Source organism: Oncorhynchus clarkii, chromosome 4 (genome assembly GCF_045791955.1).
Source record: "Oncorhynchus clarkii lewisi isolate Uvic-CL-2024 chromosome 4, UVic_Ocla_1.0, whole genome shotgun sequence".
Classification (NCBI taxonomy): domain Eukaryota; kingdom Metazoa; phylum Chordata; class Actinopteri; order Salmoniformes; family Salmonidae; genus Oncorhynchus; species Oncorhynchus clarkii.
In genome coordinates, this window is record NC_092150.1 from 69,987,390 (window position 1) to 70,000,109 (window position 12,720).

Genomic DNA, 12,720 nt, shown 5'->3' on the forward strand with positions numbered 1-12,720 from the left:
AGCCCCCTCTGCCATACAGACCTGCCCTAAAGTACATAATAAACACATACACAAACACAAGAATTCAGACCCCTTGACTTTTTCCACATTTATTTACGTTTACAGCCTAATACTAAAATTGATCAAATACATTTTCCCTCATCAATCTACACACAATACTCCATAATGACAAAGTACAATTTTCTTTTTTTTAAAAACATTTTTCAAATGTACTAAACATAGAAAACAGAAATACCTTATTTACTAAGTATTCAGACCCTTTGCTATGAGACTCTAAATTGAGCTCAGTTGCATCCTGCTTCCATTGATCATCCTTGAGATGTTTCTACAACTTGATTGGAGTCCACCTGTGGTAAATTCAATTGATTGGACATGATTTGGAAAGGCACACACAGTTGACAGTGAATGGCAGTGCAAAAACCAAGCAATGAGGTCAAAGGAATTGTTCATAGAGCTCTGAGACAGGATTGTTTCAAGGCACATATCTGGAGAAGGGTACCAACAAATTTCTGCAGCATTGAAGGTCCCCAAGAACACAGTGGCCTCCATCATTCTTAAATGGAAGAAGTTCGGAACCACTAAGACTCTTCCTAGAGCTGGCCAAACTGAGCAATCGGGAGAGAAGGTCCTTGGTCAGAGAGGTGACCAAGAACCCGATGGTCACTGACAGAGTTCCAGAGGTTCTCTGGAGATGGGAGAACCTTCCAGAATGACAACCATCTCTCAAGCACTCCACCTATCAGGCATTTATGGTAGAGTGGCCAGACAGAAGCTTCTCCTCAGTAAAAGGCACATAACACCCCACGTGGAGTTTGCCAAAAGGCATCTAAAGACTCTCAGACCATGACAAACAAGATTCCCTGGTCTGAGGAAACTGAGATTGAACTCTTTGGCCTGAATGCCAAGCATCACGTCTGGAGGAAACCTGGCACCATCCCTACAGTGAAGCTTGGTGGTGGCAGCACCATGCTGTGGGGATATTTTTCAGCGGCAGGGACTTGGGAGACTAGTCAGGAACGAGGGAAAGATGAAAGTGAAAGAGGAAAGTACAGAGAGATCCTTGATCAAAACCTGCTCCAGAGTGCTCAGGATCTCAGGCTGGGGTGAAGGTTCACCTTCCAACAGGACAACGACCCTAAGCACACAGCCAAGACAATACAGAAGTGGCTTCAGGACAAGTCTCTGAATGTCCTTGAGTGGCCCAGCCAGAGCCCAGACTTGAACCCGATCAAACATCTCTGTAGAAACCTGAAAATAGCTGTGCAGCGACGCTCCCCATCCAACCTGAAAGAGATTGAGAGGATCTTCAGTGAAGAATGGGAGAAACGCCCCAATACAGATGCGCCAAGCTTGTAGCGTCATACCCAAGAAGACTCAAGGCTGTAATCACTGCTAAAAGTGCTTCAACAAAGTACTGAGTAAAGGGTCTGAATACTTATGTAATTGTGATATTTAAGTTTTTTATGTTTAATACATTTGCAAAAAATATATAAAAACCTGTATTTGCTTTGTCATTATGGGGTATTGTGTGTAGATTGATGAGGGGGAAAACAATTAAATTCATTTTAGAATAAGGCTGTAACATAACAAAATGTGGAAAAAGTCAAGGGGTCTGAATACTTTCTGAATGCATTGTACCTGGCATGTGTATGTATGTACAAGAGAGTGGAGGAAGTGCATGTTTAGTGCATGGTATTATAACTATAGGAGATTGGGTGGGTAATCATCTGTGCAAGTTGTTAGTGTATCATTATGAAGATTGGGTGGCTACCATACTGAACATGCAAGTTGGCTGACCAATACCTTTACTCCTAGACTGTTTATCTATTGTCTGTTGTCAAATTGGTCCTGTGCATTTATATGGTTATCTTTTTTTGCTGTTGTGGATCTTATGGGTTTTCTGCATAATTTTCCTCTCTTTTTTTGCTGTGCAATGTAGCTATGGTGCAACTGGGAAACATGTCTAACTCAAGATGGGGAAAATGATACCTCATCCCAAAGGGCTTTAAAAAAACAACAACAGTATATTCATTATTTTATTTAAATAAAACACATACAGCTACTGGCTACAATGGAAATAAAGAGGATGCCAACACCCTCGTTGTTCTGTGTGTATGTTAGTGTATGTTAGTGTCTATGTTTCCCCATCAATGTGTATCTTCGTTTGCATGTTTTGTATTTTATTTAGGACTTTAAAAAAATGAATACTTGAGCTAACCAATACCTCAAACCTTCAATATCCTCTTTCCTAACCCTAAACCTGCTAAAAACCCTTCTTTCTCTACCGCCAACTACAGAAGCCTTTAGAAATCTCATTCTCAATGTTTGCAAAGGTCTGTGCATATCTTGCTCTGATGAGTAGGATTCCTCCACCTCTCCTCTCCTCTACCAGCCCACCCCACCCCCCTCTCCCTCTGTCCCCTGGGTCAAGCAGATTCCTGGGAGTAACAGGGAGGAAGAGAGGCCTGTGTCTCTGGGGCTTGGCCAGACAGCTCTATTGTAATCTGGGGGGGGGGGGGGGTAAATTGGCTTTAGCTGTAAAAGAGCTTATGTCCACGTCACACAGCTAGTTAACCGAGGAATTCATGTCACTGTGGAAAAGAGGAGTCTTCTGTAATCTTCCATTGGGTCATTGACACTCACATATACAGTATGTACATACATGCATACTGGTATGAATATAGTACACTGAGTTCACAAAACATTAGGAACACCTGCTCTTTCCATGACATAGATTGACCAGGTGAATCTAGCTGAAAGCTGTGATCCCTTATTGATGTCACTTGTTAAATCCACTTCAATCAGTGTAGATTAAATAAGGATATTTAAGCCTTGAAACAATTGAGACATGGGTTGTGTACGTGTGCCATTCAGAGGGGGAATGGGCAAGACAAAAAATGTAAGTGACTTGAACAGGGTATGTATGGTAGTAGCTGGCAGGCGCTGCTGGGTATTCCCGCTCAAGACTTTCCCATGTGTTTCAAGAGTGGTCCACCACCCAAAGGACATCCAGCCAACTTGACACAACTGTGGGAAGCATTGGAGTCAACATCAGCCAGCATCCCTGTGGAATGCTTGCAACACCGTGGGATGCAACTCAATATTAGGAAGGTGTTCCTAATGTTTTGTACACTCAGTGTAGATATAGATAGATATATATATATATATATATATATATATATATATATATACAAACACAGAGAGAACAATATGCAACATTCACACATAGTAACACACACAACTCCACATACAGTATGCAACGCACACACAGACCGGCGACACTCTCCTGTGCCAGGCAAACACGTTGTTTCCATGTGTTGGATGTGTTTGGTATTTTTCCATTGATTACATCCCACCATTACAATGAGCCCGTCCTCCTATAGCTCCTATCACCAGCCTCCTCCACTATCGCCATTGGTTTTCTCTAGCATGTCCTCAATACACTGCCCCATCCTCTTACCTTCTCCATTATCACTGCCACATTTTACTGTCTTTATAAACTTACAAACTACACTGACTCACACCACTGCAACTTCACATGAACCCCTTCCCCCTCTAACTATATTTCCGGGATGGAGGAGAGGATGAAGTGATGAGTGTGTAGAGGCTAGAGGTGTTTGTCCTCCCAGGGGATACAGCGGGATCTATGCCGAGCTCTAAGAGGATTGCAGTAGGCCATGGCTTTCCATCAGGGTCACTTAACACAGGTCACCATAACCTGTACTGCACCTGGGCTCTTAGCACTGCTCTGAACTCACACTACCTCCTAACCACAGATCTAGGATCAGATTGCCTACTCAATTCTAGCCTTCATTATTAGGAGGATGAACAAAATATCTGACCCTGTATCAAATCAAATCAAAGTTTATTTGTCACGTGCTCCGAATACAACAGGTGTACTACAGTGAAATGCTTACTTACAGGCCCTAACCAACAGTGCAATTTTTAAGTAAAAAATAGGTATTAGGAGAAAAATGGATAAGTAAAGAAATAAAAAACAACAGTAAAAAGACAGTGAATAATAACAGTAGCGAGGCTATAACAGTAGCGAGGCTATATACAGTAGCAAGGCTATAACAGTAGCGAAGCTATATACAGTAGCAAGGCTATAACAGTAGCGAGGCTATAACAGTAGCGAGGCTATATACAGTAGCAAGGCTATAACAGTAGCGAGGCTATATACAGTAGCAAGGCTATAACAGTAGCGAGGCTATATACAGGCACCGGTTAGTCGGGCTAATTGAGGTAGTATGTACATGTAGGTATGGTTAAAGTTACTGTGCATACAGTGCCTTGCGAAAGTATTCGGCCCCCTTGAACTTTGCGACCTTTTGCCACATTTCAGGCTTCAAACATAAAGATATAAAACTGTATTTTTTTGTGAAGAATCAACAACAAGTGGGACACAATCATGAAGTGGAACGACATTTATTGGATATTTCAAACTTTTTTAACAAATCAAAAACTGAAAAATTGGGCGTGCAAAATTATTTAGCCCCCTTAAGTTAATACTTTGTAGCGCCACCTTTTGCTGCGATTACAGCTGTAAGTCGCTTGGGGTATGTCTCTATCAGTTTTGCACATCGAGAGACTGACATTTTTTCCCATTCCTCCTTGCAAAACAGCTCGAGCTCAGTGAGGTTGGATGGAGAGCATTTGTGAACAGCAGTTTTCAGTTCTTTCCACAGATTCTCGATTGGATTCAGGTCTGGACTTTGACTTGGCCATTCTAACACCTGGATATGTTTATTTTTGAACCATTCCATTGTAGATTTTGCTTTATGTTTTGGATCATTGTCTTGTTGGAAGACAAAAAGAGGGGTTGGCGGGTGGTGGGTGGCAGGTGGCGGGACACAATGCAAGACAGTCGTAAAGGGGGCACGACAAAGCCTATTCCCCCTCAGGAAACTAAAAAGATTTGGCATGGGTCCTCAGATCCTCAACAGGTTCTACAGCTGCAACATCAAGAGCATGGTTGCATCACTGCCTGGTACGGCAACTGCTTGGCCTCCGACCGCAAGGCACTAAAGAGGGTAGTGCGTACGGTCCAGTACATCACTGGGGATAAACTGCCTGCCATCAAGGACCTCTACAACAGACGGTGGAATGCCCTAGAAATTGTCAAAGACCCCACCCACCCCAGTCATAAACTGTTCTCTCTACTACCGCATGGCAAGCAGTTACCTGGAGCGCCAAGTCTAGGACCAAAAGGCTTCTCAACAGCTTTTACCCCCAAGCCATAAGACTCCTGGCTACCCGGACTATTTGCATTGTGGGTGGGGCCCTATTCCTGAGGGGGAATAGGCTTTGTCGTGCCCTCTTTACGACTCTCTTGGTGTGTTTGGACCGTTCTATTTATTGGTGATGTAGACACCAAGGAACTTAAAGCTCTCAACCTGCTCCACTACAGCCATGTCGATGAGAATGGGGGCGTGCTCGGTCCTCCTTTTCCTGTAGTCCACAATCATCTCCTTAGTCTTGGTTACATTGAGGGATAGGTTGTTATTCTGGTACCACCCGGCCAGGTCTCTGACCTCCTCCCTATAGGCTGTCTCATCATTGTCAGTGATCAGGCCTACCACTGTTGTGTCATCTGCAAACTTAATGATGTGTTGGAGTCGTACCTTGCCACGCAGTTGTGGGTGAAATAGAGATTGCATCATCTGTGGATCTGTTTGGGTGGTATGCAAATTGGAGTGGGTCTAGGGTTTCTGGGATAATGGTGTTGATGTGAGCCATTACCAGCCTTTCAAAGCAATTCATAGCTATGGACGTGAGTGCTATGGGTCTGTAGTCATTTAGGCAGGGTGCCTTTGTGTTCTTGGGCACAGGGACTATGATGGTCTGCTTGAAACATGTTGTTATTACAAACTCAATCAGGGACATGTTGAAAATGTCACTGTTTTTATAGTTGGGATATCGCTTTCAAAAGAAGGTTCAGACATCGCTGGAGGACGTCTTGCATTTGGAGGACGTTGCATTTGGAGGACGTTGCATTTGGAGGACGTCTTGCATTTGGAGGACGTTGCATTTGCCATTTACTGCATATAAAGACAATACAAAAAAACAAGAGAAGATTGTTTAACATTGAGGTTTAATTTCATTAAATCAAAGGCATATTTATGGTAGTGCTGGAGCACAATCCTTTGTACAACAAACATTCACACACCAACTATAGAAATTGGTTTATAATAGAAGACATATTCATCACAATTAGAACAAAATGTTGGTATTTGTCCAACATTTACACAAAACAGCAATTCAGAATAATATATATAGTTATATGCATCAATGTATGTACAGTAATCTTAAAGAATGGACTGTGAAATAAATAAAAATTAAACAAGTCCAAACCACTCCCATCATTTGAAATAGATTTTCAGCTCCTACTTATTTCCTCCTTATTTCTGTGTATGTGTTTGTAAAGTCACTCCCTCTTCTACACCATCCATATCTACTTTTCAGTCTCATAAAAGGGAGAGCCTGTGCAGACGGTTGGAGGGATGCTGCTCTGAGGATTTTCTCTTTCCTCTGTTTGCTCCGTCCTCACTGCCTCCATCTGTTTTAAGGCCTCCAGCTCCCATTTAAACAAGGCAGCAGCAGCAAAATCCTCAAATGGCATCCTTGAATTGTTGAGACATTCTGCTGTGTAAGTGCAGGTGACAGGGGACGTGACTGGGACACTGACCATTTCACTCTCTGCAGTAACATAATGCCATAGCTGTGTGTCTCTAGGAGCTTCTCTGGGCTGGTGTTAAGAGCAGAGCAGATCCACATGCATCAGGATCTCTTCCGCCCGTGGTGCTTGGCCAGGAGCCCATCACTGGCAGCTGTAATGGGCTCTGTCCATCGGCCGTGGTGAAAGATGAAGAGGCAACCTCATCTCTTGATGGGCCCAGTGGAAAAGCTGTCAAGGGCAGTGGTAGTGCGGCTAGCAAAGGTGTGCTTGGCAGATCTGAAACAGAGGGCCAATATAATTTTAATGACTAAGCTTTTCCTATACAGTAACCTATATTGTCACACCCTGATCTGTTTCACCTGTCTTTGTGCTTGTCTCCACCCCCCTTCAGGTGTCGCCCATCTTCCCATTATCCCCAGTGTATTTATAACTGTGTTGTCTGTTTGTCTGTTGCTAGTTCGTTTTGTTCGCCAAGCCTACCAGTGGTTTTTCCCTTGACTGTGTTTATACAAGTTAACATAAGAGAGTTTATTCCCTCAGAAATTGGTACACTGTACTTAAAACAATAATTACATTATAACTTGTGATAGAGTTTTAATACAGTTGAATCAGTTTATATATTTTTTTTGTATTCAATTCTTTATTATAATAAAGTTTATTCCCTCAGATCAAATAGTTTTACAGGAGGGGAGGGGCCCACTGTGATTAACTCGTTTTACAGGAGAGGGGCCCCACTGCGATTAACTCGTTTTACAGGAGAGGAGGGGCCACACAGTGATTAACTAGTTTTACAGGAGAGGGGGGGCCCCACTCTGGTCAACTGAGTGCCTCTTCAGAGCAAGGCATATATGTCCTATGAAATGTAATGTCAATACAAGCAAAATCTGAAGATAAACACATAAAATGGAATGTTCCACTTTCAATATTCTACCTCAGCATTGACATGCTTCATGATCAACACCTATTTATTAATTACTTCATGCATCAAACCTAAATAGTTGTTTTAGGTCTGTTTAGTGTAAACAGTTTGATATGTGAATGTAAATATATTGCTTTTTATTTTCTTGAATTGATCTGAAACAGAGGCCCAATATCATTTTAATGACTAAGCCTTTCCTATACAGTAACCTATATTGTCACACCCTGATCTGTTTCACCTGTCTTTGTGCTTGTCTCCACCCCCCTCCAGGTGTCGCCCATCTTCCCCATTATCCCCATTGTATTTCTAACTGTATTATCTGTTTGTCTGTTGCCAGTTCATTTTGTTCGTCAAGCCTACCAGCGGTTTTCCCCTTGCTCCTGTCTTTGTCTAGTTCCTGTTTTCTAGTTTTCCCGCTTTTGAACCATTGTGTGTGTGTGTGTGTGTGTGTGATATAATTTGAATTACCTGTATCCAGCAGAAACTCTTCATAGCAATCATCTTTTGTTGTGGCAGGAGCTGGTGCCAAAGGGGAGCCTGTAGGGAGGACCACTGTTAGAGCTGGGCCTGCACTGCTGGGGCCGGATCGGTCTCAGCAGAGAGTAGAGCCAAAATGTCATTCATGTCGTTCCTCTCCTGAAATAGGGGCACAATTACCTTAATGCCGTTTGGAACAACTTCAACATTTGATGTGTAAGAAAATGAACGTCTAATTCTGAAGTGAGATGTCCAAGCACGGCCGCAGGTAGCGAAGAGGCGCTGCGTGACTTTGGGGTGGGAGCCGGGTATAAACTCAGCAACAAAAAACAAACATCCTCTCAACTGTCAACTGTGTTTATTTTCAGCAAACTTAACATGTGTAAATATTTGTATGAATATAACAAGATTCAACAACTGAGATATAAACTGACACGTGACTAAGAGACACGTGACTAACAGAAATTGAATAATGTGTCCCTGAACAAAGGGGGGGTCAAAATCAAAAGTCAGTATCTGGTGTGGCCACAGCTGCATTTTAAGTACTGCAGTGCATCTCCTCCTCATGGACTGCACCAGATTTGCCAGTTCTTGCTGTGAGATGTTACCCCACTCTTTCACCAAGGAACCTGCAAGTTCCTGGATATTTCTGTGGGGAATAGCCCAAGCCCTCACCCTCCGATCCAACAGTGGGATTGAGATCTGCTCAATGGGATTGAGATCCGGGCTTTTCGCTGGCCATGGCAGGACACTGACATTCCTGTCTTGTAGGAAATCACGCACAGAATGAGCAGTATGGCTGGTGGCATTGTCGTGCTGGAGGGTCATGTCAGGATGAGCCTGCAGGAAGGGTACCAAATGAGGGAGGAGGATGTCTTCCCTGTAACACACACCATTGAGATTGCCTGCAATGACAACAAGCTCAGTCTGATGATGCTGTGACACACCGCCCCAGACCATGACGGACCCTCCACCTCCAAATCAATCCTGCTCCAGAGTACAGGCCTCGGTGTAAAGCTCATTCCTTCAACGATAAACGCGAATTCGACCATCACCCCTGGTGAGACAAAACCACGACTTGTCAGAGAAGATCACTTTTTGCCAGTCCTGTCGGGTCCAGTGACAGTGGGTTTGTGCCCATAGGTGACATTGTTGCCGGTGATGTCTGATGAGGACCTGCCTTACAACAAGCCTACAAACCTTCAGTCCAGCCTCTCTCAGCCTATTGCGGACAGTCTGAGCACTGATGGAGGGATTGTGCGTTCCTGGTGTAACTCGGGCAGTTGTTGTTGCCACCCTGTACCTGTCCCGCAGGTGTGATAATCGGATGTACTGATCCTGTGCAGGTGTTGTTACACGTGGTCTGCCACTGTGAGGAGGATCAGCTGTCCGTCCTGTCTCCCTGTAGCACTGTCTTAGGCGTCTCACAGTACGGACATTGCAATTTATTGCCCTGGCCACATCTGCAGTCCTCATGCCTCCTTGCAGCATGCCTAAGGCACGTTCACGCAGATGAGTAGTGACCCTGGGCATCTTTGTTTTGGTGTTTTTTAGAGTCCGTAGAAAGACCTCTTTTAGTGTCCTAAGTTTTGATAACTGTGACCTTAATTGCCTACCGTCTGTAAGCTGTTAGTGTCTTAACAACCGTTCCACAGGTGCATGTTCATTCATTGTTTATGGTTCATTGAACAAGCATGGGAAACAGTGTTTAAACCCTTTACAACAAAGATCTGTGAAGTTATTTGTATTTTTACTAATTATTTTTGAAAGACAGGGTCATAAAAAAGGGGCGCTTCTTTTTTTGCTGAGTTTAATAAAGCTGAACTTTCCTTAACTTTTCCTATTCATTCTCAATGGTAAGTCTTATCACAACAGATGTAATATATTTCTGTCAACTGCTTGGTTTTGTGGCTCTGTTCCACTCCACATAGGCCACTGTAGAAAGGGCAATTTAAGTCTGTCTATACTATAACATTAGCTACGTCACGGAGCAAGCAGCGAACAACCATCACTGTAGACACAAATCTCAGTTATTTAATGTTAGTTATTTTAGACCGATCTGGCATTTCTCCATCTGGAAATTACTAACAACACAACTGCAATAATTTTCATAAATTTTTGTCCAAGATACAGTAGGTAGCTACGAAGCTAACTGGCTAGCATCTTTTCTTTAATTTATGTCTAAGATACAGCAGCTAGCTACGAAGCTAACTGGCTAGCATCTTTTCATTTTTTTCTGCGTCTCACGAATGTTCTTCTTTGTGATCCGAACACCTCAAACTGAGATTTGTTTGTCCATAACATTTTTTTTCAATCTTCCTCTGTCCAGTGTCTGTGTTCTTTTTCCCATCTTAATCTTTTATTTTTATTGGCCAGTCCGAGATATGGATTTGTCTTTGCAACTGCCTAGAAGGCCAGTATACCAGAGTCTCCTCTTCTCTGTTGACGTAGAGACTGGTGTTTTGTGGGTACTATTTAATAAAGCTGCCAGTTGAGGACTTGTGAGGCGTCTGTTTCTCAAACTACACACTCTAATGTACTTGTCCTCTTGATCAGTTGTGCACCGGGGCCTCCCACTCCTATTTCTATTCTGGTTATTGCCAGTTTGCTCTGTTCTGTGAAGGGAGTAGTACACAGCGTTGTCTGAGATCTTCAGTTTCTTGGCAACTTCTCGCACCCCAGACCGAGGGTGATTGACCGTCATCTTGAACTTCTTCCATGTTCTAATAATTGCAGCCAACAGTTGTTGCCTCCTCACCAAGCTGCCTATTGTCCTGTTGCCTATCCCAGCCTTGTGCATGTCTACAATTTCATCCCTGATGTCCTTACACAGCTCTCTGGTCTTGGCCATTTTGGAGAGGTTGGAGTCTGTTTGATTGAGTGTGTGGACAGGTGTCTTTTATACAGGTAACGAGTTCAAACAGGTGCAGTTAATACAGGTAATGAGTGGAGAACAGGAGGGCTTCTTAAAGAAAAACAAACAGGTCTGTGAGAGCCGGAATTCTTACGGGTTGGTAGGTGATCAAATACTAATGTCATGCAATAAAATGCAAATTAATTACTTCAAAATCATACAATGTGATTTTCTGGATTTTTGTTTTAGATTCCGTCTCTCACAGTTGAAGTGCACCTATGATAAAAATTACAGACCTCTACATGCTTTCTAAGTAGGAAAACCTGCAAAATCGGCAGTGTATCAAATACTTGTTCTCTCCACTGTACCTAACTAATCACACTAATCATACATTGATGGACCTTATTATGTCATAAAGAAAACGTCCCTGGTGGACGGAACAGATACGACGGCTGGTTACACAAAGATAGGGTGTTGGGTTTGAGTGAAAGAGCGGGAAGACTGAGTAACAAAGGAGAAGCTATGCTATCGTAAATACAGAATCTTGTGCTTTCTAAATAACCGCCCATTTGAAAAAGGAAAATGCAATAAATATTTACTCTGAGCTGCACTTCGATCGGTTGGTCGTAGATGGGAGGCCGGGTTATCCTTTGAAGAATGTCTGATGGTAGAATGGATATTGGTAGTACCGTTGTCTTGCGGTAGAACACATACTCTGTCAGTCCTCTCCTAGCCCATGTCTACAGTTGCTGCGCTAACGCGACGGCTAGGAGGTATCACTTCTTTAGTGAATAAGGGTTCAAATTCATACCAAGTTGACATGCTATATGCTCATGCTATATTCTGGCTGGTATAGTCGAAATTCATCCTTCCAGCGTGTAGGTCGTCACCTTCATATTGAAATTAGATGCTGATTTCGTTAGATTCTTGCTGAGGTTGGCTTAGTTCTGAAGGTGGTCTTTGTCCTTTCAACGTGGGGACCTCAAGTCCACACGTCCTTGGAACAGGTTATTATCTGAGCCCTTTTAACGTAGGATCGTCGCCCTAATGTCCTCGGAACAGAAAGTTACATTTTTGCCAAGGGCTTTATGTATGTCTACTACAGAACCAATGTCTGTTCACTTGGGCGGGGCCTCTGAGTGAGCAGAGTGGTGTTCTTCTGACAAACCGTTCTCTCATTAAGAAGCTAAAAATTAAATGTCATCTTTTCACAAATAGTTTCATATTTAAATATTTAAATTGCACAACAATTCCATGTGAATCTGATAACTAGAATGTGTAGATTTTCCAAGATACAGTTTATGTCGTCCTATCATCAGTAATCATGTCTCAGACGCCAACTGAACTGACATCATTTTCATTAAGTCCCAACGCATATTTTCAACTGGTTGGATTACCGAAATATGGTTCTTTTTCCCATCTTTTTATGTTACCAGACTCTCTATGTTAACAAAGGGATTTTCAATAGTCACATTGGTAGAGTAGAGAGAGGAAAAAGGGGAAAGGTATTTATGGGGGTCATAAACCTCCCCCACTCAGGCCGACAGTACGTACACACATGCAATGTAACCTAAATTGTTCAACTCGATTTGATTTGAATGATGACTAAGCCCTAGAGGTTTTGTAACTGCAATACAGATCTGAATGTTTGATATCCATTTTACTATACACTGTTGATAGTAGCTGAAGCCAAAGCTCATCACTGAATGTCCTACTACAAGGACTCGATCAGGTTGACAAACGTCTGTGTCATATGAACACAAACACACCAGGGATTACGACATGACCACT